Source organism: Pseudorca crassidens, chromosome 10 (genome assembly GCF_039906515.1).
Source record: "Pseudorca crassidens isolate mPseCra1 chromosome 10, mPseCra1.hap1, whole genome shotgun sequence".
Lineage (NCBI taxonomy): Eukaryota > Metazoa > Chordata > Mammalia > Artiodactyla > Delphinidae > Pseudorca > Pseudorca crassidens.
The window spans coordinates 78,883,424-78,909,402 of NC_090305.1; the positions used below are offsets into that span (position 1 = coordinate 78,883,424).

The 25,979-nt window shown below is 37.0% G+C and overlaps 1 protein-coding gene across 36 annotated transcripts in view; it reads right to left on the reverse strand.

Moving 5' to 3' along the window:
- Window positions 1-25,979, reverse strand: part of FHIT (fragile histidine triad diadenosine triphosphatase) — a 1,451,597-nt gene that overhangs the window by 1,213,994 nt on the left and 211,624 nt on the right. For 19 of the 36 annotated variants that reach the window (XM_067755027.1, XM_067755023.1, XM_067755015.1 and 16 more), the window contains one exon: window positions 25,009-25,059. The exons of 10 other annotated variants lie outside the window; for them this stretch is intronic. The gene's annotated coding sequence lies outside the window, so the exon portion shown is untranslated. Of the gene's footprint in view, window positions 1-6,661; window positions 6,742-25,008; window positions 25,060-25,979 lie in introns of all 36 variants that reach the window. 7 more of the 36 variants (XM_067755024.1, XM_067754994.1, XM_067754990.1 and 4 more) reach the window with 2 other exon arrangements.

Here is a 25,979-nt window from a genome sequence, read left to right on the forward strand (position 1 = left end):
TCCACCCCCACCTAAACTCCACTGCCATAGCCAAGACTTTTAGTTTCTTTTCTCCTCTATTAGATTGGAGTTCTGTTTTACCTTGTTGACTCATTGTTGTTGAGTCTTTTATATTTTTATTTTTCCTGGTAAATCTTTTATTTTTTGAATTTTACTTTATTCTTTAGACTTTCTTATTATTCTCTCCTTTTGGCTTGTCCCCCCCCACCACCACTTTATTTTCTCTGTTGTGGTTTTATTTTACCTTGTTAAAGTTATTTCAATTATAGTTTTATTTTTCCTAATGTATTTTTTATCTTTCTAATTTTATTTTGTTTTTCATTCTTTAATATTACACTGTTCCCTTTTTTCTTTCTTTCTTTGTTGTTTTTACAGCACCATGAAGCTTGCAGGATGTTGGTTCCCAGGCCGGAGATTGGGCCTGAGCTCCTGTGGTGGGAGCTCCAAACCCAAACTGCTGGACTAACAGAGAACCTCAGACCCCAGGGAATATTAATTAGAGTGAGGCCTCCAAGAGGTCCTCATCTCAGCACCAACACCCGGTTCTATCCAACTGCCTGCAAACTCCAGTACTGAATTTCTCAGTTAAAAAAACCAGTAACACAGGAATACAGAACCACACATCAAAATAAAAAAAGAAATGACAATAAAATATGTTACAGACGAGGAAACAAGGTAAAAACCTACAAGACCAAATAAATGAAGATGAAATAGGCAACCTACATGAAAAAGAATTCAGAGTAATGATAGTAAAGATGATCCAAAATCTCAGAAACAGAATGGAGAAAATGCAAGAAATATTTAACAAGGATCTAGAAGAACTAAAGAGCAAACAATGATGAACAACACAATTACTGAAATTAAAAAGACACTAGAAGGAATCAATATCAGAATAACTGAGGCAGAAGAACGGATAAGTGAGCTGGAAGATAAAATGGTGGAAATAACTGCCAGGGAGCAGAATAAAGAAAAAAGAATGAAAAGAATTGAGGACAGTCTCAGAGACCTCTGGGACAACATTAAACGCACCAACATTCGAATTATAGGGGTCCCAGAAGAAGAAGAGAAAAGGAAAGGGTCTGAGAAAATATTTGAAGAGAAGAGTCGAAAACTTCCCTAACATGGAAAAGGAAATAGTCAATCAAGTCCAGGAAGAGAGTACCATACAGGATAAACCCAAAGAGAAACATACCGAGACACATATTAATCAAACTATCAAAAATAAAATACAAAGAAAAAATATTAAAAGCAGCGAGGGAAATGCAACAAATAAGAGAATCCGCATAATGATAAACAGGTGATCTTTCAGCAGAAACTCTACAAGCCAGAAGGGAGTAGCAGGACATATTTAAAGTGATGAAATGGAAAAACCTACAACCAAGATTACTCTACCCAGCAGGGTTCTCATTCAGATTCCAGGGAGAAATTAAAACCTTTACAGACAAGCAAAAGTTAAGAGAATTCAGCACCACCAAACCAGCTTTACAACAAATGCTAAAGAAACTTCTCTAGGCAGGAAACACAAGAGAAGAACAAGACCTACAAAATCTAACCCAAAACAATTAAGAAAGTGGTAATAGGACCATACATATCGATAACTACCTTAAATGTTAATGGATAAAATGCTCTGACCAAAAGACACAGACTGGCTGAATGGATACAAAAACAAGACCCATATATATGCTGTCTGCAAGAGACCCACTTCAGAACTCGGGACACATACAGACTGAAAGTGAGGGGATGGAAAAAAATATTCCATGCAAATGCAAATCAAAAAAAAGTTAGAGTAGCAATTCTCATATCAGAAAAAATAGACTTTAAATTAAAGACTATTACAAGAGACAAAGAAGGACACTACATAATGATCAAGGGATCAATCCAAGAAGAAGATATAACAATTGTAAATATTTATGCACCCAACATAGGAGCACCTCAATACATAAGGCAAATGCTAACAGTCATAAAAGGGGAAATAGACAGTAACACAAGCATAGTAGGGGACTTTAACACCCCACTTTCACCAATGGACAGATCATCCAAAACGAAAATAAATAAGGAAACACAAGCTTTAAATGACACATCAAACAAGATGGACTTAATTTATATTTATAGGCCATTCCATCCAAAAACAACAGAATACACTTTCTTCTCAAGTGCTCATGGAACATTCTCCAGGACAGACCATATCTTAGGTCACAAATCAAGCACTGGTGAATTTAAGAAAACTGAAATCGTACCAAGTATCTCTTCCAACCACAATGCTATGAGACTAGATATCAATTACAGGAAAAAAATCTAAAAAATACAAACACATGAAAGCTAAACAATACAGTACTAAATAACCAAGAGATCACTGAAGAAATCAAAGAGGAAATCAAAAAATACCTAGAAACAAATGACACTGAAAACCCGATGACCCAAAACCCATGGGATACAGCAAAAGCAGTTCTAAGAGGGAAGTTTATAGCAATACAATCCTACCTCAAGAAACAAGAAACATCTCAAATACAGAACCTAACCTTAAACCTAAAGCAATAAGAGAAAGATGAACAACAACAACAACAAAAAACAAAGTTAGCGGAAGGAAAGAAATCATAAAGATCAGACCAGAAATAAATGAAAAAGAAAGGAAGGAAACAATGACAAAGATCAATAAATCTAAAAGCTGGTTCATTGAGAAGATAAACAAAATTTTTAAACCATTAGCCAAGTCATCAAGAAAACAAGGGAGAAGACTCAAATCAACAGAATTAGAAGTGCAAAAGAAGTAACAACTGACACTGCAGAAATACAAAGGATCATAAGAGATTCCTACAAGCAACTATATGCCAATAAAAAGGACAAGCTGGAAGAAATGGACAAATTCTTAGAAAAGCACAACCTTCCGAGACTGAACCAGGAAGAAATAGAAAATATAAACAGACCAATCACAAGCACTGAAATTGAGATGGTGATCAAAAGTCTTGCAACAAACAAAAGGCAGGACCAGATGGCTCCACAGGCGAATTCTATCAAACACTTAGAGAAGAGCTAACAACTATCCTTCTCAAACTCTTCCAAAATATAGCAGAGGGAGGAACACTCCCAAACTCATTCTACGAGGCCACCATCGTCCTGATACCAAAACCAGACAAATGTGTCACAAAAAGAGAAAACTACAGGCCAATATCTCTGATGAACATAGACGCAAAACTCCTCAACAAAATACTAGCAAACAGAACCCAACAGCACATTAAAAGGATCATACACAACGATCAAGGGGATCATTACCTCTTAATCGTTACCCCAGCAATGCAAGGATTCTTCAATATACGCAAATCAATCAATGTGATACACCATATTAACAAACTAAAGGATAAAAACCATATGATCATCTCAATAGATGCAGAAAAAGCTTTCGACAAAATTCAACATCCATTTATGATAAAAACTCTCCAGAAAGTAGACATAGAGGGAACCGACCTCAACATAATAAAGGCCATACATATATGACAAACCCACAGCCCACATCATTCTCAATGGTGAAAAACTGAAACCCTTTCCTCTAAGATCAGGAAGAAGACAAAGTTGCTCACTCTCACCACTATTATTCAACATAGTTTTGGAAGTTTTAGCCACAGCAATCAAAGAAGAAAAAGAAATAAAAGGAATCCAAATCGGAAAAGAAGAAGTAAAACTGACACTGTTTGCAGATGATGTGATACTATACATAAAGAATCCTAATGATGCTACCAGAAAACTACTAGGGCTAATCAATGAATTTGGCAGAGTAGCAAGATCCAAATTAATGCACAGAAATCTCTTGCATTCCTATACACTAATGATGAAAAATCTGAAAGAGAAATTAAGGAAACACTCCCATTTACCACTGCACCAAAAAGAATAAAATACCTAGGAATAAACCTACCGAAGGAGACTAAAGACCTGTATGCAGAAAACTATAAGACACTGATGAAAGAAATTAAAGATGATACAGGTGGAGAGATATACCATGTTCTTGGATTGGAATACTCAACATTGTGAAAATGACTGTACTACCCAAAGCAATCTACAGATTCAATGCAATCCCTAACAAAATACCAATGGCATTTTTCACAGAACTAGGACAGAAAATTTCACAATTTGTATGCAAACACAAAGGACCCTAAATAGCCAAAGCAATCTTGAGAAAGAAAAACGGACCTGGAGGAATCAGGCTCCTATACTTCAGACTCTACTACAAAGCTATAGTAATCAAGACAGTATGGTACTGGCACAAAAATAGAAATATAGATCAATGGAACAGGATAGAAAGCCCAGAGATAAACCCAAGCACTTATGGTCACCTTATCTTTGATAAAGAAGGCAAGAGTATACAATGGAGAAAAGAGAGCCTCTTCAATAAGTGGTGCTGGGTAAACTGGACAGCTACATGTAAAGGAATGAAATGAGAACACTTCCTAACACCATACACAAAAATAAACTCAAAATGGATTAAAGACCTAAATGTAAGGCCAGACACTATCAAACTCTTAGAGGAAAACATAGGCAGAACACTCTGTGACATAAATCACAGCAAGATCCTCTTTGACCCACCTGCTAGAGAAATGGAAATAAAAACAAAAATAAACAAATGGGACCTAATGAAACTTCAAAGCTTTTGCACAGCAAAGGAAACCATAAACAAGACGAAAAGATAACCCTCATAATGGGAGAAAATATTTGCAAATGAATCATCAGACAAAGGATTAATCTCCAAAATATACAAGCAGCTCACATACCTCAATATCAAAAAAACAAACAACCCAATCCAAAAATGGACAGAACACCTAAAGAGACATTTCTCCAAAGAAGATATACAGATTGCCAACAAACACATGAAAGGATGCTCAACATCACGAATCATTAGAGAAATGCAAATCAAAACCACAATGAGGTGTCACCTCACACCAGTCAGAATGGCCATCATCAAAAAATCTACAAACAATAAATGCTGGAGAGGGTGTGGAGAAAAGGGAACCCTCTTGCACTGTTGGTGGGAATGTAAATTGATACAGTCACTATGGAGAACAGCATGGAGGTTCCTTAAGAAACTACAAATAGAACTATCATATGACCCAGCAATCCCACTACTGGGTATATACCCTGAGAAAACCATAATTCAGAAAGCGTCATGTACCACAATATTCGTTGCAGCACTATTTACAATAGTCAGGACAAGGAAGCAACCTATGCATCCATTGACAGATGAATGGATAAAGAAGATGTGGCACATATATACAATAGAATATTACTCAGCCATAAAAGGAAACAAAATTGAGTTATTTGTAGTGAGGTGGATGGACCTAGAGTCTGTCATACAGAGTGAAGTAAGTCAGAAAGAGAAAAACAAATAATGTATGCTAACACATATATATGGAATCTAAAAAAAAAAAAAAATGGTTCTGATGAACCTAGGGGCAGGACAGAAATAAAGGCACAAAAGCAGAGAATGGACTTGAGGACACAGGGAGGGGGAAGGATAAGCTGGGACGAAGTGAGAGAGTAACATTGACATATATACACTATCAAATGTAAAATAGATAGCTAGTGGGAATCAGCTGCATAGCACAGGGAGATCAGTTCGGTGCTTTGCGACCACCTAGAGGGGTGGGATAAGGAGGGTGGGAGGGAGACGCAAGAGGGAGGGGATATAGGGATATGCGTATGCAAACAGCTGATTCACTTTGTTATACGGCAGAAACTAACACAACGTTGTAAAGCAATTATACTCCAATAAAGATGTTAAATAATAACAATTCCACTGAACTCTTAGTACATGTAAGAGTAATACATTACTGGAAAAATAAAATAATTTAAATTCACATTCTCCAATATGAAGAATTTCTGTTTTATTTAGGTAAGCTTCTGAAACTTCCTTTCTCTCTGCAAGGTAGAAATTTTGAAGTTAAAGGCTATGAGCAATTACATACACTGGCTTATTTATCAGTTCTTAAATTTAGATTATAGAAGGTTTCTTGTGTTAGCTAAAGAATCGTCTAAATTCTTCACAAACATGATTATAGAATCCCAGAAAACTGATCCTGAAGAAATTCCTGTTTGTGACAATTCATAAAATATTTCAGCATGAGATCTAGGAGCAAGAGACATGAATTGCAAGGATTTACCACTTTTGATATTAAAGGGTTTCACATTTACTTTTAGCTTACTCATGTCGCATGGAAATTGATCTGAAATGCCATTTTAGGCAGATATTTGTCCTCATCATTAAACTTTTCTTGATGAATCCAGATCATCAATATGAATTATTTAATTATTGAAATCCTCAGAACATATGAAGGGAGTTAAAACTAATCATCAATATACCAAATAGTCCTAGGCTGTTAGGTATCTTCATTCCTCTGATTTTTTACAGACTCTGTAATAGTGGTCTTCTAGCTAAAGTTCACAGAATCAGTTATTTTTACAAGACTCAATTACCAGAAGCTCAACTTCTTTCCTAAAATTGATCTGTCTGAGAATGCACTTCTCAGACAAGGAATCATGGGGATGACAATTTCTGTTTAAAGACCTTGTCTTTTCATCTGAAAGCCACTGTCAAAGAAGACATTGCTCCTGAGAAAAAGTCCCATAAGATGCCATCAAAAAGGGACTCAATAAGAAATACAACAGAGGGGGGTACCTTATTTCACCAGCGGCAGAATCATTTCAAGCCTCCTCCTTACTGTGTCTAGAAATTCATTCTGGACTGAGAATTCAGAACTGAAAAGATAAGTCATTCAGAAGTTCATGAGAAAACTTATGTGAATACAAAATTCAACCTTAAAGAAAGAAAACCTGACCTAGCTGATTGAGTCAACAAATAAGTTTCTCAAAATAGTTTAGATAGGTAGACATTTTTCATAAGCTTAATGAGCTAAATCAGCAGCTTCACGGTTCCGGTAAAATATATTTAAAGCATGTGACCAGATAAAAGCATTTTGTCAAAATAAAAATCATTTCTGCCAAGCTGTATTGAGTTTTGGAATATTTTTATTTTCCCCAAGTCTGAGTGTATCAAGATGAACATGGTGCCTCTAAGAGAAAGAGCAACAAGTATAATCAATGGGTATTTGAGAGGCTTTGGTAAGTCTTTGGTGTACTTCCCAGAAAGTTAACATCTCAAATGACTGATTAACAAATACTTTTGCAAGTCAGTCTTTCAACAAAATTGAAGGACAACTAATTGAGGTGTCAGAGGATGAATCATGAACAATAATTTGATGAGAAATCATTGTGTGATTTTGGGCATAAAACTAGTAAGGAATTTTTTTTAATTCAACGATAAAAATAATCTCTCCAATCTCATCTACTTATTTGTGTGAGAAAGATTTCTCAATGTTTACATCCAGAAATATGAAAAATTGGCATTGTGATAAATCCTATCTTGTTCCAGAAATAAATAATATTTGACTTCATACAAAACTAGTTTAAAAAAAAATGTCCATCTCATTAACAGATGAAGTTCCAATAAATTTAACTTTTATATTTAGTGATTATTTATCAATATTTAATATTATTCGTGGTTTTGGTCAATCTGTGCTAATAACAACGGTAATAAAAACTCAATCCAGATGTCATTTTTGAAATTTAGAGGATTATGGACTCAGGAAGTTATATTTATTTTAAGGTTCTGAGACTATACAATGATCAATAAAAACGTTTATGCATATTTCATTGATAAAATTCTGTAAGGTAAGTAAATAAAAACATGAATTAAAAGAGAAAAAGTATCGGTGTACAGTTTTCAGAAAGAACTTGCTTTTATATTTTTAAATAGACGATGGTGAGAATCAAATTATAATAGTATTATAGGATCTAAATGGGTATACTTTAAAATGATTTAGACTTTTAATTTTAAAATTCCAACATTTACAATACACCAGAAATTATGTTCTTGGTAATTCTTTAAACTTATGATGAAAATTTTGAGGTCTATAATTATTCCAAAAATCTTTCAAGGTGTAGGGAACAAAGAAATTGGAGCTTTCTGCTTTATTTCTTCTGCCTTCTTATTTCTGGAATTAGAAAGTGTGCTTTCCTGGCCCTACTTTAACATTTGCTCTTTGATCCACTGTTCCCTTAGAAATTGAGGTCTCCAAGTCACAGAACTGTGGACATGATGAATTGCCCAAACAAATACGATACTAATTATTTGCTTTACCATACGACTCATTACAAGCTTCTTTTAAATAACAATCTCCTCTAGCGCTTCTGAAATATGGCTCCATGATTATAAAACTTCATCACTGAATTCTATTTACATGCTCTTCACTTTTTAAGTCCAAAATACAAATGTGATGCTTTGATCCTGTAGCAGATTTTCAAGAATAATCCCTTATTAAGTGTCTTCACAAATATGTTATTGAGTTCAGCATGGCAACAAAAAGAAAACAGAAGAGAAGGGAGAAAGAAAAAAGAGGAGGTGAAAATGGTACGATGATATCACAGAAGGAGGTGGGCAACTTTAAGCAATCAGGCCTTTTCAAACATGGCATCGCCAAATTTTATCACTAATTCATAACAGGATTAAAACACAAATCATTTTTTATCTGAGAACACAGATAAGTATTGGTTTCATATAGTTCTTGTCCCTATAACCAGATTTCTTTCCTGGTTTCCTCTTGGAGACAAGAAACTCCTAATGAAACAGGGGATAAGTATTTCTTGAGGTCTGATGATCCTTACAAGCCCCTTGACCTCTCTATGGAACTCCATTTTCTTATCTATAAAATGAGAAGGTAGCTCTCAACCAATAATTTGAGGAGGGGAAGGAAAGGGGGCAAGGAGGGCAGACGAGAAGGTCCATGTTTCAAGGGACGAAATTTTTTGACAGAATACCCACATCTAGCCCAACCAGATTCTGACTCAAGCTGCATCACTACCCTACACCCCTGTCAACATCGAGAACTCCTGCTATGAGGATTTGTGTTCTTTCCTTCAAAATGAACAAAAGGCTGTCATCACAGTGCATAATTTTAAGGTCCCTGCAGTAAAGAGATTCCATATTCTTCAGCTACAACTAGAAAACAGTGATATTCATTTGTTTCTCTTCTCCTATGTCCTTTGTTTCTGGCAAGGATCACTATTTACTCCTTGTAGCCTAGAAGAGGATGAAGTATGTGCCTAGGAGGAGAAGGGGGATAAAAGATGTAGGTGGGGACATGTTTTCAGCCGCCATGAGGCTCAAGAGCTACATTAATCTGTAGTTCTGTGCTTTCATGACTTCACAACTCTCCCAGCTTAAAAAAAAAAAAAATATTAGGAATTTTAAAAGATCCCCTTTTCTCTCATCTTGAAGCCTGTTAAAACATATTTGTAAAAAGGAGGTACAAAAGAAGAGGTTGCCAGATAAGGTACTTTTTCTAAATCAAAGGAGCTCCCAGACAAAGTGGGGCCTGACTTGGTGGTCAGCTGTCAGAGTGAAATTTAATTTAGCAGTAACAATAGACAACGTATGTCAGACTAAGTGCTTGATCAAGAAACTGAAAATTTTTCAATAAAACAGCCTTGATGTCAGTTAAAGCAGAAACCCCAGGTAAAGAATGACTATGCTGAAAATAAATTAAGAAAACATCCCACAGACTTGAGAATAAAAATTCTTTTTTATCCTCCCAACTCACCTTACTCTATGTAAAGTTCAGAGGTTCTTGATTTCAGGAGGTTTTCCAGCCATAATGATGGGCTGGTGAAGACGTTTGTGTCCCTGGATCTAGTGATTATTGTCATGGCTCTGAAGGCCAGAGTCACTCCTATTTAGAAAATCTCTTATATCCTTTTAGATTATGCTTGATTTCTTTTTTTAAAAAATAAATTTAGTTATTTATTTGTTTATTTGGGGCTGTGTTGGGTCTTCTCATTGCAGTGGTTTCTCTTGTTGTAAGCACAGGCTCTAGGCACACGGGCTTCAGTAGTTGTGGCACACGGGCTTAGCTGCTCCGCAGCATGTGGGATCTTCCCGGACCAGGGCTCGAACCCATGTCCCCTGCATTGGCAGGCGGACTAGTAACCACTGCGCCACCAGGGAAGGCTTATGCTTGATCTCTTTTCATCTAATTAATTACATCTCAGGAACCAAGAAGTAATTACATTAAGAACTTGGAGGCATGCCTTCAGAAATGTCACTATGGCTTTCTGTTTGTTTGCTTTAAAGCAAACCGGCACTCTGGAACTTAGTTCAGATTAGCAATTTTGTGCTTTCAGTTAGATACAGTGCAATGGTTCTACTCCTGGTTGCTAGAATAAGAAAGCAGGTGAAAGACATATAGTAATGTGGTTCAATCTCCCCTTCCCTCTCTCTGTCTTTCTCTCTGTCTCTCTCTCCTTTGTATTCTACTTCAGTATAGTGATTTGAGGCCTCTGGGTTTGAGCTGGGAGCATAGAAACTATTGGCAAACGTTTACTTGTTTACCTGAGGGTCAAGTGGGATGAAAAGCAGAACAGGAAGACAGAACTTTCCAAGGACTGGCACTGGTCAAAGCACAGAGAAACGATATGGATCTTCAAAGGGACATTTTTTTCTTTTTCTTTCTTTTTAAAAACTGTTGTCAGTCTAATAAGTGTTGAAGACTATTTGCTAAGCTGTCCAAAGACATAATGATGCTGAGACTGCTCCTTCACTTGTCTACTCTCAAAGGCCCCTGGGAACATCTGCAACATGCGCGCAGGCCTCTTCCAAACAAAAGGAAGGAGGTCCAAAGAGAATGTGCTCTCAAAAAAGCTGTAAACGCATTTAAAGAATTCTGTGAAAGCTCATCAGCTACCTGATTTCCTAGGCAGAGCCTCTTATTACCTTAACCATGATTTAAGACGGGAGCATGTGGGTAGAATAAAGACAGAGGGATGAGAAGTGGAGGAAAAGGAAAGGTGATGAATGATTAATGAAAATCTAGTGATGAATGGAACAAAGATGTTAAAAAGTAATAAAGCATTCATCCCTAGGGTGGAAAACAGGACAAAACAGGACAAAACAAATATGAGTACTAAATTGCCAAAACAGTAAAATAAGAGAGTAGAACAAACAAACAGAGTAGGACAAAGAAATGCCCATTTCAGTATAAGCATTGTTGAAAGGACACAGGGGATTTGGGAACTTAGCATTTACGAGTTATTTGCTTAAACAAAAATAAATTTATGTTGCCTGATTTCCTAAAAGTTACTTACTGATAATGGGCCATTTATGGATAAGAGCCTGCAGCCACCCAGGTATATACGGAAGCCAGACTTTGTGTCTGTTCAACTTTTCTTTCTTTGCGAAATCTGATTCACAGCATTAGAGTGCAGGAGAACCCTCAGTTGCATGGCTCCATCACTAATGAAATGAGCTCCTGGCTTTTCAGAGCAACCATAGGGTATACACTGGGCTCCCAGAGGAGCACTCTGTGTATGAATTACCTATGTGTGTGCACAACCTAAGGGAAAACTCATATGAGGCACAGATGAAATTTATAAACACAAGCTGCACATTGATAGGAATACAGAAACATACCACAAAGGGGTATAGACACCCAGGTTTTTCCCAAAAGCTGACCTGTACACATGCAAGGGCAAGATACCACAAAACAAGCCCTATGGCAAGACAAGCAATGAGAACAACTGAAAATAATAATGTGTGTGTGATTTACTTATTTTGAATGTTAGTTGAAGGAAAACAAGTTTAACTGGAAGATGAGCTGAGCTCATAAAAACAGTTATGGAGATTATTCAGAAAACTTCTGGACACATGCAAGAACCATGAAGGATGGCAACACATGTTTTGAAAAAATTAGGCCTCATTTCGCATGACAGTTTTGTTTTCTACTTTTCTCTGAATCAGGTGTATCACTCGTACAACTTGCACTCCCATCTCCCATGATTAGGGACACAGCTGGGCTCACATAAGATTCCCTGAAGACAAGGTTCCAAGATTCATTTGTCACTTTGGTATCCAATATGCTCCACAGCTTTCTATGAACTGATCAAATGAATGAGTAAATGAACAAATGAATGATTTGCTGAAATAATATTGTGAAGAATTTTGTAACAGAGGGGCATCATCTTCTACAAAGGCATTGATTTATTCTATAATATCTCTCAGAATCGCAAGACTAATCAGCAGATATTGAAAAGGAACACCTGCCTCAGGCAGAAGTGACTTTAAAAAAAAAGTCCTGCCACAAAACATTGAAAACGATGGTAACAAAGCATATTTCAAAGTTGGGCAGTCTACCAAAAAGGGAAAAAGAAGATACGGGAGGAGGTAAAGACTTAGCCCTGGCGGAATCAAGATAGCGTACTAGAAGGACGTGGAATTCATGTCTCCTCACAATTAGGGCACCAACCACACACCCGTGAGGGATCACAGACACCTAAGGGCATGGGAGGAAAACCCAGTGACCAGCTTGCGGGATCCTGGTTCCCAGGCTGGAGGTTAGGCCCAAGCTCCTGTGGTGGGAGCTCCCAAGTCCAAACCGCTGGACAACAGAGAACCTCAGACCCCAGGGAATACCAATCGGAGTGAGGCCTCCCGGAGGTCCTCATCTCAGCACCAAGACCCAGCTGTATCCAACCACCTGCAAAGTCCAGTGCTGGACGACTCAGGCTAAACAACCAGTAAGACAGGAATACAGCACCACCCATCAAAAAAATAAATAAATAAATGAAACGACAAAAAAAAAAGTTAGAGACAAAGGAGCAAGGTAAAAACCTACAAGACCAAATAAATGAAGATGAAATAGGCAACCTACCTGAAAAAGAATTCAGAGTAATGATAGCAAAGATGATCCAAAATTTCGGAAACAGAATGGAGAAAATGCAAGAAACATTTAACAAGGATCTAGAAGAACTAAAGAGCAAACAAACAGTGATGAACAACACAATTACTGAAATTAAAAAAAACTCTAGAAGGAATCAATACCAGAATAACTGAGGCAGAAGAAAGGATAAGTGAGCTGGAAGATAAAATCGTGGAAATAACTGCCAGGGAGCAGAATAAAGAAAAAAGAATGAAAAGAATTGAGGACAGTCTCAGAGACCTCTGGGGCAACACTAAATGCACCAACATTGGAATTATAGGGGTCCCAGAAGAAGAAGAGAAAAGGAAAGGGTCTGAGAAAATATTTGAAGAGATTATAGTTGAAAACTTCCGTAACGTGGGAAAGGAAATAGTCAATCTAGCCCAGGAAGCACAGAGAGTACCATACAGGATAAACCCAAAGAGAAGAATGCCAAGACACATATTATTCAAACTATCAAAAATTAAATACAAAGAAAAAATATTAAAAGCAGCAAGGGAAAAGCAACAAATAACATACAAGGGAATTCCCATAAGGTTACCAGCTGATCTTTCAGCAGAAACTCTGCAAGCCAGAAGGGAGTGGCAGGACATATTTAAAGTGATGAAAGGGAAAAACCTACAACCAAGATTACTCTACCCAGCAAGGATCTCATTCAGATTCAAAGTAGAAATTAAAACTTTTACAGACAAGCAAAAGTTAAGAGAATTCAGCACCACCAAACCAGCTTTACAAAAATACTAAAGGAATGTCTCTACGCAAGAAACACGAGAGAAGGAAAAGACCTACAAAAACAAACCCAAAACAATTAAGAAAATGGTAATAGGAACATACATATCGATAATTACCTTAAATGTTAATGGATTAAATGCTCCAACCAAAAGACACAGACTGGCTGAATGGATACAAAAACAAGACCCATATATATGCTGTCTGCAAGAGACCCACTTCAGATCTGGGACACATACATACTGAAAGTGAGGGGATGGAAAAACATATTCCATGCAAATGGAAATCAAAAGAAAGCTGGAATAGCAATTCTCATATCAGACAAAATAGACTTTAAATTAAAGACTATTACAAGAGACAAAGAAGGACACTACATAATGATCAAGGGATCAATCCAAGAAGAAGATATAACAATTGTAAATATTTATGCACCCAACATAGGAGCACCTCAATACATAAGGCAAATGCTAACAGTCATAAAAGGGGAAATAGACAGTAACACAAGCATAGTAGGGGACTTTAACACCCCACTTTCACCAATGGACAGATCATCCAAAGCGAAAATAAATAAGGAAACAAAAACTTTAAATGACACATTACACAAGATGGACTTAATTGATATTTATAGGCCATTTCATCCAAAAACAACAGAATACACTTTCTTCTCAAGTGTCCATGGAACATTCTCCAGGATAGACCATTTCATGGGTCACAAAACAAGCCTTGGTAAATTTAAGATTTGAAATTGTATCAAGTATCTTTTCCAACCACAACGCTATGAGACTAGATATCAATTACAGGAAAAAAATCTAAAAAATACAAACACATGAAGGCTAAACAGTACAGTACTAAATAACCAAGAGATCACTGAAGAAATCAAAGAGGAAATCAAAAATTACCTAGAAACAAATGACACTGAAAACCCGATGACCCAAAACCCATGGGATACAGCAAAAGCAGTTCTAAGAGGAAAGTTTATAGCAATACAATCCTACCTCAAGAAACAAGAAACATCTCAAATACAGAACCTAACCTTAAACCTAAAGCAATTAGAGAAAGATGAACAACAACAACAACAAAAAAACAAAGTTAGCGAAAGGAAAGAAATCATAAAGATCAGATCAGAAATAAATGAAAAAGAAAGGAAGGAAACAATGACAAAGATCAATAAATCTAAAAGCTGGTTCATTGAGAAGATAAACAAAATTTTTAAACCATTAGCCAAGTCATCAAGAAAACAAGGGAGAAGACTCAAATCAACAGAATTAGAAATGAAAAAGAAGAAGTAACAACTGACACTGCAGAAATACAAAGGATCATGAGAGACTACTACAAGCAACTATATGCTAATAAAATGGACAAGCTGGAACAAATGGACAAATTCTTAGAAAAGCACAACCTTCCAAGACTGAAACAGGAAGAAATTGAAAATATAAACAGACCAATCACAAGCACTGAAATTGAAACTGTGAGTAAAAATCTTCCAACAAATAAAAGCCCAGGACCAGATGGCTTCACAGGCAAATTCTATTAAACATTTAGAGAAGAGCTAACGTCTATCCTTCTCAAACTCTTCCAAAATATAGCAGAGGGAGGAACACTCCCAAACTCACTCTCTGAGGCCACCATCACCCTGATATCAAAACCAGACAAAGATGTCACAAACAAATGAAACTACAGGCCAATATCTCTGATGAGCAGAGATGCAAAAATACTCAACAAAATACTATAAACAGAATCCAACGGCACATTAAAAGGATCATACACCATGATCAACTGGGGTTTATCCCAGGAATGCACAGATTCTTCAATATATGCAAATCAATCATTGTGATACACCATATCAACAAATTGAAGGCTAAAAACCGTATGCTAAACTCAATAGATGCAGAAAAAGCTTTGAACAAAATTCAACACCCATTTATGATAAAAACTCCCCAGAGAGTAGGCACAGAGGGAACATACCTCAACATAATAAAGGCCATATATGACAAAGCCACAGCCAGCATCGTTCTCAATGGTGAAAAACTGAAACCATTTCCTCTAAGATCAGGAACAAGACAAGGTTGCCCACTGTCACCACTATTATTCAACATAGTTTTGTAAGTTTTAGCCACAGCAGTCAGAGAAGAAAAACAAATAAAAGGAATCCAAATCAGAAAAGAAGGCAAACTGTCACTGTTTGCAGATGACATGATACTATACATAGAAAATCGTAAAGATGCTACCAGAAAACTACTAGAGCTAACCAATGAACTAGGTAAAGTAGCAGGGTACAAAATTAATGCACAGAAATCTCTTGCATTCCTATATACTAATGATGAAAAACCTGAAAGAGAAATTAAGGAAACACTCCCATTTACCATTGCAACAAAAAGAATAAAATGCCTAGGAATAAACCTACCTAAGGAGACAAAAGACCTGTATGCAGAAAACTATAAGACAGTGATGAAAGAAATTAAAGATGATACAAGCAGATGGAGAGATATACCAGGTTCTTGGATTGGAAGAATAAATATTGTGAAAATGACTATACTACCCAAAGCAATCTACAGATTCAGTGCAATCAAACTACCAATGTCATTTTTCACAGAACTAGGACAAAAAATTTCACAATTTGTATGGAAACACAAAAGACCCTGAATAGCCAAAGCAATCTTGAGAAAGAAAAGCAGAGCTGGAGGAAGCAGGCTTCTGGACTTCGGACTATACTACACAGCTACAGTAATCCAGACAGTATGGTACTGGCACAAAAACAGAAATATAGATCAATGGAACAGGATAGAAAGCCCAGAGATAAACCCAAGCACTTATGGTCACCTAATCTTTGATAAAGAAGGCAAGATTATACAATGGAGAAAGACAGCCTCTTCAATAAGTGGTGCTGGGAAAACTGGACAGCTACATGTAAAAGAATGAAATTAGAATACTTTCTAACACCATACACAAAAATAAACTCAAAATGGATTAAAGAACTAAATGTAAGGCCAGACACTATCAAACTCAGAGGAAAACACAGGCAGAACACTCTGTGACATAAATCACAGCAAGATCCTCTTTGACCCACCTGCTAGAGAAATGGAAATAAAAACAAAAATAAACAAATGGGACCTAATGAAACTTAAAAGCTTTTGCACAGCAAAGGAAACCATAAACAAGACGAAAAGACAACCCTCATAATGGGAGAAAATATTTGCAAATGAAGCAACTGACAAAGGATTAATCTCCAAAATGTACAAGCCATTCATACATCTCAATTTCAAAAGAACAAACAACCCAATCCAAAAATGGGCAGAAGACCTAAAGAGACATTTCTCCAAAGAAGATATACAGATTGCCAACAAACACATGAAAGGATGCTCAACATCACTAATCATTAGAGAAATGCAAATCAAAACCACAATGAGGTGTCACCTCACACCAGTCAGAATGGCCATCATCAAAAAATCTACAAACAATAAATGCTGGAGAGGGTGTGGAGAAAAGGGAACCCTCTTGCACTGTTGGTGGGAATGTAAATTGATACAGCCACTATGGAGAACAGTATGGAGTTTCCTTAAAAAACTAAAACTAGAACTGCCATATGACCCAGCAATCCCACTACTGGGCATATACCCTGAGAAAACCATAATTCAAAAAGAGTCATGTACCATAATGTTCATTGCAGCACTATTTACAATAGCCAGGACATGGTAGCATTTACAATAGCCAGGACATGGTAGCAACCTACATGTCCATCTACAGATGAATGGATAAAGAAGATATGGCACATATATACAATGGAATATTACTCAGCCATAAAAAGAAACGAAATTGAGTTATTTGTAGTGAGGTAGATGGACCTAGAGTGTGTCATACAGAGTGAAGTAAGTCAGAAAGAGAAAAACAAATGCCGTATGCTAACACAAATATATGGAATCTAAAAAAAAAATGGTTCTGATGAACCTAGGGGCCCGACAGGAATTAAGACACAGATGTAGAGAATGGACTTGAGGACACGGGGAGGGGAAAGGGAAGCTGAGACAAAGTGAGAGAGTAGCATGGACATATATACACTACCAAATGTAAAACAGCTAGTGGGAAGCAGCCGCAGAGCACAGGGAGATCAGCTGGATGCTTTGTGACCACCTGAAGGGATGGGATATGGAGGGTGGGAGGAAGATGCAAGAGCGAGGGTTTATGGGGACATACGTATGCGTATAGCTCATTCACTTTGTTATATAGCAGAAACTAACACAACACTGTAAAGCAATTATACTCCAATAAAGATGTTAAGAAAAAGAAAAGGAGGAGACAATAGCAACAGCTCTACTGGAATTCAAGGAGAGGACTAGAGCACTAAGACAAATCAATAACAATAATAAAAACAGCAGCAATTACTTATTAGTCACTATGTGTCAGGCAGTATATAGGCATAACCTAAATTAATTTTCATAAAATTTCTTTAGGTAAGTACTTTTATCACCTTCATTTTACATACTGAACCTGAGCCTGAGAAATGGTAAGGAATTTTCCCAAAGTCCCCCCAGCTAGTAAGTGATAGAACCAGAACTTAAATACACATTTGTCTGTCTGACTCCAAAAGAGGCCCTAATCAATACAGCACTGGTACAAGTGACTAATCATGGAAAGAAAGGCTTGGGTTTTGTTTTCCCAATTTAGAAATGATGCAGGACAATTCTAGAACCTTTACTTGTGATCAAGTGGTAAACCAACTAGCTCTTAAATAATTTAAACACCATGTACGTTTATCACCTACCTTAAAGAAGTAAATGTCCAATTTTCAGTTCTCTAAAGAGTTATTTAATTCTGGGTTTCCTAAGTTTGACCACAAAGGGGATTTGACTGTGAAACCTTTCCTAAGGCCCATGAGATTGTTGGTCAGTCAGATATCCATAACAGACAGTCTATCAACCTGATATATCATTCCAGCAATGGTAGTTCAAAGCAAAGATTTTTAAGGCTACTGAGATAAGGTAAAATGAATCTTTCCAATATTCTTTCCTTTGCTACAGAACCAAGTTAGCAAAAACTAAATTATAAATCACAGTGTGTCTAATTTAATCACATATTTACCTTAAAAAAAATTTTTTTTGGTCCTTCTCTCATGTAGGGAACAAATATGTATTCTCATTTAAACCTCTGTTGTAACTATTCCCATTGTCCCCAGGCTCCTCATTCTCTTTCAATGTGTCTATCTTCAGTAAAACACAAATAGTTCAGCTTGATTGCACAGCTGATAAACCTTAAAGATAATAAACTGGACAGAGTAGCAGTGAGATTCTAAATTAGACAGACCAGCAGTCATCCTCACAGTAATGGAATAAATAAAGCATGAACAATTAAATTAAATGACAATTTCTGATTTGAAGTCTGGTTTTCCTGTTTTTACTCAGTAGAAAAATTAGGCTGTACTGGCCTTCCTTAGAAGGAACTTTCCTTAGAAGGGATCTGTGTGCTTATTTTTTACATATAAAATATCTGATATATCAGCTACAATGCACCCTTATCTACCTCATAATTAACTTTAAGTATGTATTGCCTTTATATTATATCCAACACAATATATTTTAGATCAGTTTGAACAGTTAAGATTGGTTATAAAGAATTTTTTTTCATTAGTTGGACTTAAAACTATTTTGGCAAGTCCCCAACATAAAACGGTTCAGTCATGTTATTTTCCTTTTTATTCCTTCAAATGTTATAAGGTACTATTCTATGTCTGGTAGGGGCATGCAGGAGGCGGGAGGGAGGAAGGAATGAACAGACCTATAGTATATTTTGAAAATAAGACAAATCATTAAGTATATTTTGAGTCTCTTCAACATATTGCCTAGGAGGTCTAATAGATTACCACATATGGGAACAGAAACAGAATCTCATCTAATGATATTCCAAAAATTTAGTGACTTGTAGTTTCTTTCACACTTATACTCTGCATAGTGTGATACTATGTAGCATATTTAATGCTCTTTATGCCTTGGTGTTTTAATGTAAAAGGAAATTCTTTGCTCTATAGCTTTAAACATTATCCGGGAGCTGGCTCCCATGGACGCCTTTCACATTCCTTCTCAGAACTCTCAGAGAAAAGCTGTCATTTCTTGTTCTATTCAAGTCAGACTACCTCGTCTCCAGACGCCAAGAGTAAAAGGAATGTCTAAGATAACACCTTCATTTATTCATATGATTTTCATCTTGGACAGTATTATAAAAGCCAGTCATAAATTGGGAAAATAATGGGATAATGTGACATATATTATAAAATGAAATTTATGATCCAAACAGAATAGAAGAGATACTGCTGCACACGAGGGTTATATTCCTGTCATCAACAAGTGTCTTTGCACATGACCTACACATAAATCTCTTTCTAAGGAAGAAAAAGGAGGGAGAAGGCTAAATTCTAAAGGGCTCACTTTTACAAACATATATAATACTTAGCATTTTCATATGAAATTCAACCTTGTTCTGCCTAAAAGAAAACCTAATCAAACAACAGAGAAGCAAACTCTAAATACTAATTTTATTCCACTTAGCACTTGAAAATGAATACACTAGGTCTTAAAAGAGGCCCAGCTAAGACTTCTACTAAGCTTTAAATTATCTGGTAAAACTGAGTTTTCTTTCTGGAGGGAAGAGCTTCTGTCTGGGTTTTCTTTTTCTTTTTAAGGAAAAGAAATCTGTATAATTATACGTCTATGTTTACATGTGTGGAACAAAGTATGGATAAAGAAAGAAAAATGGACCATCAAGAAGCTAGTTATCACTAAGTACGTAAAGGTGTAATAGTCTAACAACGCCAACGAAATACATACTGTAACAACACTGTAATTTAAACCAAGCTATCAAAATATTTCAAAAGAGAACAAATTTTATGATTTTTAAAATGAAATACGATCATTGCTATTAACAATATGCTATAAAATAAATATACTAGACATAGCTTCTGTTAATAACTACTACAGTTTCTCAGGAAACAATCTTTACAGAGCAAGTCTGATTAATGTACAAGAGACAGCTTTTCTTCTTTGAGCCCTAACCATATGCCATTGTTTCCAAGAGAGTGTTTATAAAAGCTATAAAGATGATAATGTTTTAAACGTCACCTTGCCTATATTTAGCAATTGTCAATACAAAATATCTCTTATTTTACTTTCTCTCCACCCTCTATTGCCTAGTTAGACATTATTTTTCCATCTCTATATAGGTTGGTCTTCCTAAACAGGAAAATAACCAACATAATCTTACACACAAAATTTGACGACATTTCTTTCAGAGTAATATGACCTGTTTGACATCTGAAGATCAAGACAGGGATAATGATTTATTAGGTCAAACCACACAGGACTTATATATAATAAGCTGCAAGACAAAGCTTATTAAATGATTCCACTAGTCACGTAACTGAATATAAAAGGGGAAACGTTTCACTGACTTTGGTCAAACATGATAGTTGCCGCAGTAGATTAAAGGTCCCAGAAGTACTCTTAGTTAGGTTGGGGACCAAATGTCACTCCATATGATTTTGTTCTTCATGGGCAATGTCTCCAAAGGGCTAGATTTGTAAAAATCTAGCCTGAACCCAGGTATGAATTTTGTTTTGCTTTTCCCTTTTGAGTGGATAAGCACTTGGTGCATGAAAATATCACCTTTCTTTCTTATCAACAAAAGCACTAACAAACAGAATTCAGAAGAATTCAGATTTACAGATCAAGAAATATGGCAAATGTTCTCAGTGTCAGAACAAATATGAAATTATCCAGGAAGTAAATAATAAGTTTCTGGAACATCCAAATGTTGGCTCTCCTACTTGCCATCTACCAAAGCATGGAGAAAAGTAAGAAACAGAAATAACAGAAGCTCAAATTACTCATGTGGTGCTTCTTAATATATCTGTTGACTATCTTCTGTGGGAAAAGATTGCAATAAATAGGAAAAGATGTGGTGATTATATGTAGCTTCTGTTTCTGCAGTTCCAGCCCTTAAGTTTTATTTTCCAAATAGCCAAGGACTGCAGTTATCAAAAAGATAACCCTTTCCAAATTAAGGGAATAATAATGGAAAGAAATAATTGTTAAATAAATTAAAGTAAACATATATTTTGCCATATTATATATTATTTACATTTTATATGTTATGTGCATAAAATTTTATTGATATATACACCTAAAAGTTAAAATCTTGGTTGCCACTGAGTAATAAAATCAGAAGTCATTTTTATTTTTACCTCTATACTTTTATGCATTTTCTGTTGCTCTACAATGAAGATGGAATGATTTTATACTCAGGGGAAGAAGGGGACATTCTTCTCCTAGCACCACACCCATGTCAAGAAGAAGCAGCATGAGTACGAAGAGGGGACAGAAATATGATAAAAGAGCCTGCTTTATCCTCTTCATCTGCCATTTTTCCTCTTCCTCTCTTCTCTGCTTTCCTCGGCAGAAGCCATGAGTTCTTCTGGGGTATGGGCTGACTCCCTCCTCCAGCACTGACCAGTGTGCCTCTGATTCTCACCAAGCCTTGGTTTTCCCTTCTACAGAATGAAGATAATAATAGTACTTATCTCCTAAGAAGTCCAGGCAAGATAATGCAAGTACAGTTCTTAGCACAGGGCCTGGCTCAAAGAGAGGACTCAACAATGTTAAATGCACATTTCTTCACCAGTCTTGCCAGATCTGGGAAATCTTAAGACTTACAAAATACTTTATGACATACAATATGCTTAAACAAACAGTAAGTAAATTAATCTATAAACTGAAAGTAAAATTCAGAGCTGAAATTCAAGCCTTATCCTCCTCATGCCTGAGTTTGATAACCAAACAGCACTTTTGAGCTGGACTGACCCAGTGGTGTGCTGAAGCCACCTCTAGACTTATAAGAGCCCATTGTTAAATTTCAAGAATTTTGCAAGCCAGTTGTTAAACACAGCCATCATTTAATTAATTTATTTATTTTTTAAATTTCTGACCAGTAGCTGCTTCTTTTTTTTTTTAACATCTTTATTGGAGTCTAATTGCTTTACAATGGTGTGCTAGTTTCTACATTATAACAAACTGAATCAGCTATACATATACATATATCCCCATAACTCCTCCCTCTTGCGTCTCCCTGCTACCCTCCCTATCCCACCCCTCTAGGTGGTCACAGAGCACTGAGCTGATCTCCCTGTGCTATGCGGCTGCTTCCCACTAGCTATCTGTTTTACATTTGGTAGTGTATATATGTCCATGCCACTCTCTCACTTCATCCCAGCTTACCCTTCCCCCTCCCCATGTCCTCAAGTCCGTTCTCTATGTCTGTCTCTATGTCTTTATTCCTGTCATGCCCCTACGTTCTTCAGAACCATTTTTTTTAGATTCCATATATATAACAAAGCCATTATTAAAAATTAAGTTATATAATTTTATAAACTATAATATGTAATTCACAATTAAGTAAAAATATTTTAAAAAGGTAATAAATACACAAAACTCATCACTTTCCAATTCTTTTACTATCATCTTTACTCTTAAGGTTACTTGCATCTATTATAGCTGTATGGTGGAAATGCTGTTTAACGTACTGCTATTCTGCATCTCTGCCCAAGTCCACTTTCAGTCAAGTCAAATCGGTAGTTTAAAAATGGCCAAATTGGGCTTCCGTGGTGGCGCGGTGGTTGGGGGTCCGCCTGCCAGTGCAGGGGACGCGGGTTCGCGCCCCGGTCCGGGAGGATCCCACGTGCCGCGGAGCGGCTGGGCCCGTGAGCCATGGCCGCTAAGCCTGCGCGTCTGGAGCCTGTGCTCCGCAACGGGAGAGGCCGTGGCGGTGAGGGGCCCGCGTACCAAAAAAAAAAAAAAAAAAAAAAAAAAAAAGAGGCCAAATTGGCAAATGCTACAAATCAAGATTTGATATTGTTTTGTTCATTTGAGAGAGATGGAGAATATGCATATCAGACTTAAAAGTGTGCCACATCTGTAGCTGTTAACTCTGAGTAGAACAAAAAAAAATTATTGATGTATTCTTCCAGCATTTAAAACTATTATACAATATTTTTCACAGAACTACACTTGTTCATCAATTGCAAACATAGAGTGGCTATGGATTCAAGAGTTTGACAAAATCAACAATAGTGTTATATGAGAATCTATTGGCTTCTGGAACTTACAATAAAGAGTAGTGATTATTTCATTATTATTTATAAATTATAGCTACATATCCTTTACATCAGTAAAATTTATAATAAATGCACACGTGCGCACACACACATTCTTTTCCTGGAGAGCCAGTGGTTAAAAACTTACCAGCACACCACTAAGCTAACCATTGCTTTAACCTACAAGGAACCTATAAGCTCTCAGCAGAGCTCCAGGCCCATCTTCAAAGCACTAAAGGTGGGGTTTAAAAGGTTTTAGCTTCAGTTGAGTCTACCCAACTGGATTATTATATTTAAATACGGTACACTGAATATCCCCCTCCTGCATGATGATAAAGCAAGCATATAGAGCTTCAAGTTCCGCCATAATTATGGAAAATTTACTATCTAGAAACCCAAATTTGGTAAAGTCAGGATAGCTTTCTACAACTCATGAAAGCACTAAAAGGTCAGTAAAATATGCCCCTCTCTGCCTCCAAGAGCAGGGAGAAAAACCACATTATCCTATAACACAAGAGAAGTGGTACGGGTAGGTACAAAATGCTAGGAGAAGACTGGGGAAAGAGCCATGAGTTTGGAACCCAGGTCCTGGTCAATGGCAACTATGTCGTCTGCCTCAAAGCAAACGAGAGAAAGGAGGAACGTCCCAGGTAGAAGGAAAAATCTGAGCAGTATAGCTGAACGGTTAGGAGGAAGGATTCTAGAATCAGACAGCCTGGGTTCAAACCCAGGCTCCCCTACTCACTATGTAAACTTGGGCAAGTTACTCACTATGTAAACTTGGGCAAGCCTCTGTTTCTATCTGCAAAAGGAGGATGGTAACTTCTTGCTCAGACCACAGTAGTGAGAATCAAATGAGATTACATACGTAAAGTGCTTAGAACAGTGCCACACAATTGGCCGATAAATGTAACTACTACCGTGATTATTGTTGTCAGACTCAAGTGTTGAAAAGGTTATCTTTAGGTGTTGTGGGGAAGGCTGCAGGAATTGGGTAGAACATTGCAATCAGAGGAAAGAGAATAAGCAAAAAACACAGAAGACATGTTGGGGACCAGTTAGTTAGCCCGGAGGCACGAGAACGGGCCTCATGTGGGCCAAGGCCATGCACCGCCACAGCAGATAAGGCTGGAAGACTAGACCAGCAGTCAGCCAGAAGATGTCAGATACACAGCCATTCCTCCCCCTCTTCTGAGAAAATACAAAGCTGAGTTTTTAAGATGGCCTTATCATTTTTCTCTTGACAGGTACTGTAAATTGTGCCTCTGATATATTTCTGAAGAGCCTATAGGGGGATGATAAATCAGGTGATGTTACATATATTCATCAGTACATTAATTGTTATTAAATACTCACAACACCTAAAATTGATCTGCACCAAGATTTACTGCTCTGACGGAAATCCACCTGGAAAAGAATACATGATAATTAAGAAGAATGACCACAGATTTGCAGCAATGTGAGGACTATAAACAAGATTTAAACTCCTCCCTGAGGGAATAACTAGATGATGTTTATTCTGTAGATGAACAATGTGATTGTAACAATGGAAGAGATTGATGAGATTTTTTTTTCCCCTGTGGGAGTTTGATTTAGCCAGCTATCTCAGGTAATAGTAGGATGCAGGACTAAGTAGTCCAGCACCACTTGAAAATTCTTTGTAAAGGGTAAATAGCACATATCCTCAGTGACCTGGAAAAATAGATTATAAGTCAAGTGGGCACAAACTGGCACAGAAGCTGCAAACTGGCATAAAAGCAACCAGAATTGAAGAAAACAATTTTTTTCTAAATTAGCCACAACTGAATTCAACCAAATTAGAGAGAAAAGGGACAAGGAGAGTCATCTTATCATGGAGAAGGGAATAAATCATTCTCTTTTTGTAGGCTTTCGGCCTGTAGGCTGCTGTATGGGTCTAACAGGTAATTTTTAGTAATCTCTCCTGTCCAGGAAATGAAGAACCACCTGGCCTCAGTAAACACACAAACTAAAAGCAAGGCAACATTAGCCTTACAGATTCTAGCTACTTAAAGTATAAGAAGATATCAGCTGGGACCTTGTTAGAAACACAAAATCTTGGGCCCCACCCTAGATCTCCTGAATCAGAATCTGCACTTTTAACAATAATCCCCAGGAATCTAGGTGATCTCTTTGCACACTGAAGTTTAAGAAGCACTGATCTAGGACTTCCCTGGTGGCACAGTGGTTAAGACGCCACCTGCCAATGCAGGGGACACGGGTTCGATCCCTGGTCCGGGAAGATCCCACATGCCGTGGAGCAACTAAGCCCGTGTGCCACAACTACTGAGCCTCCGCTCTAGAGCCCG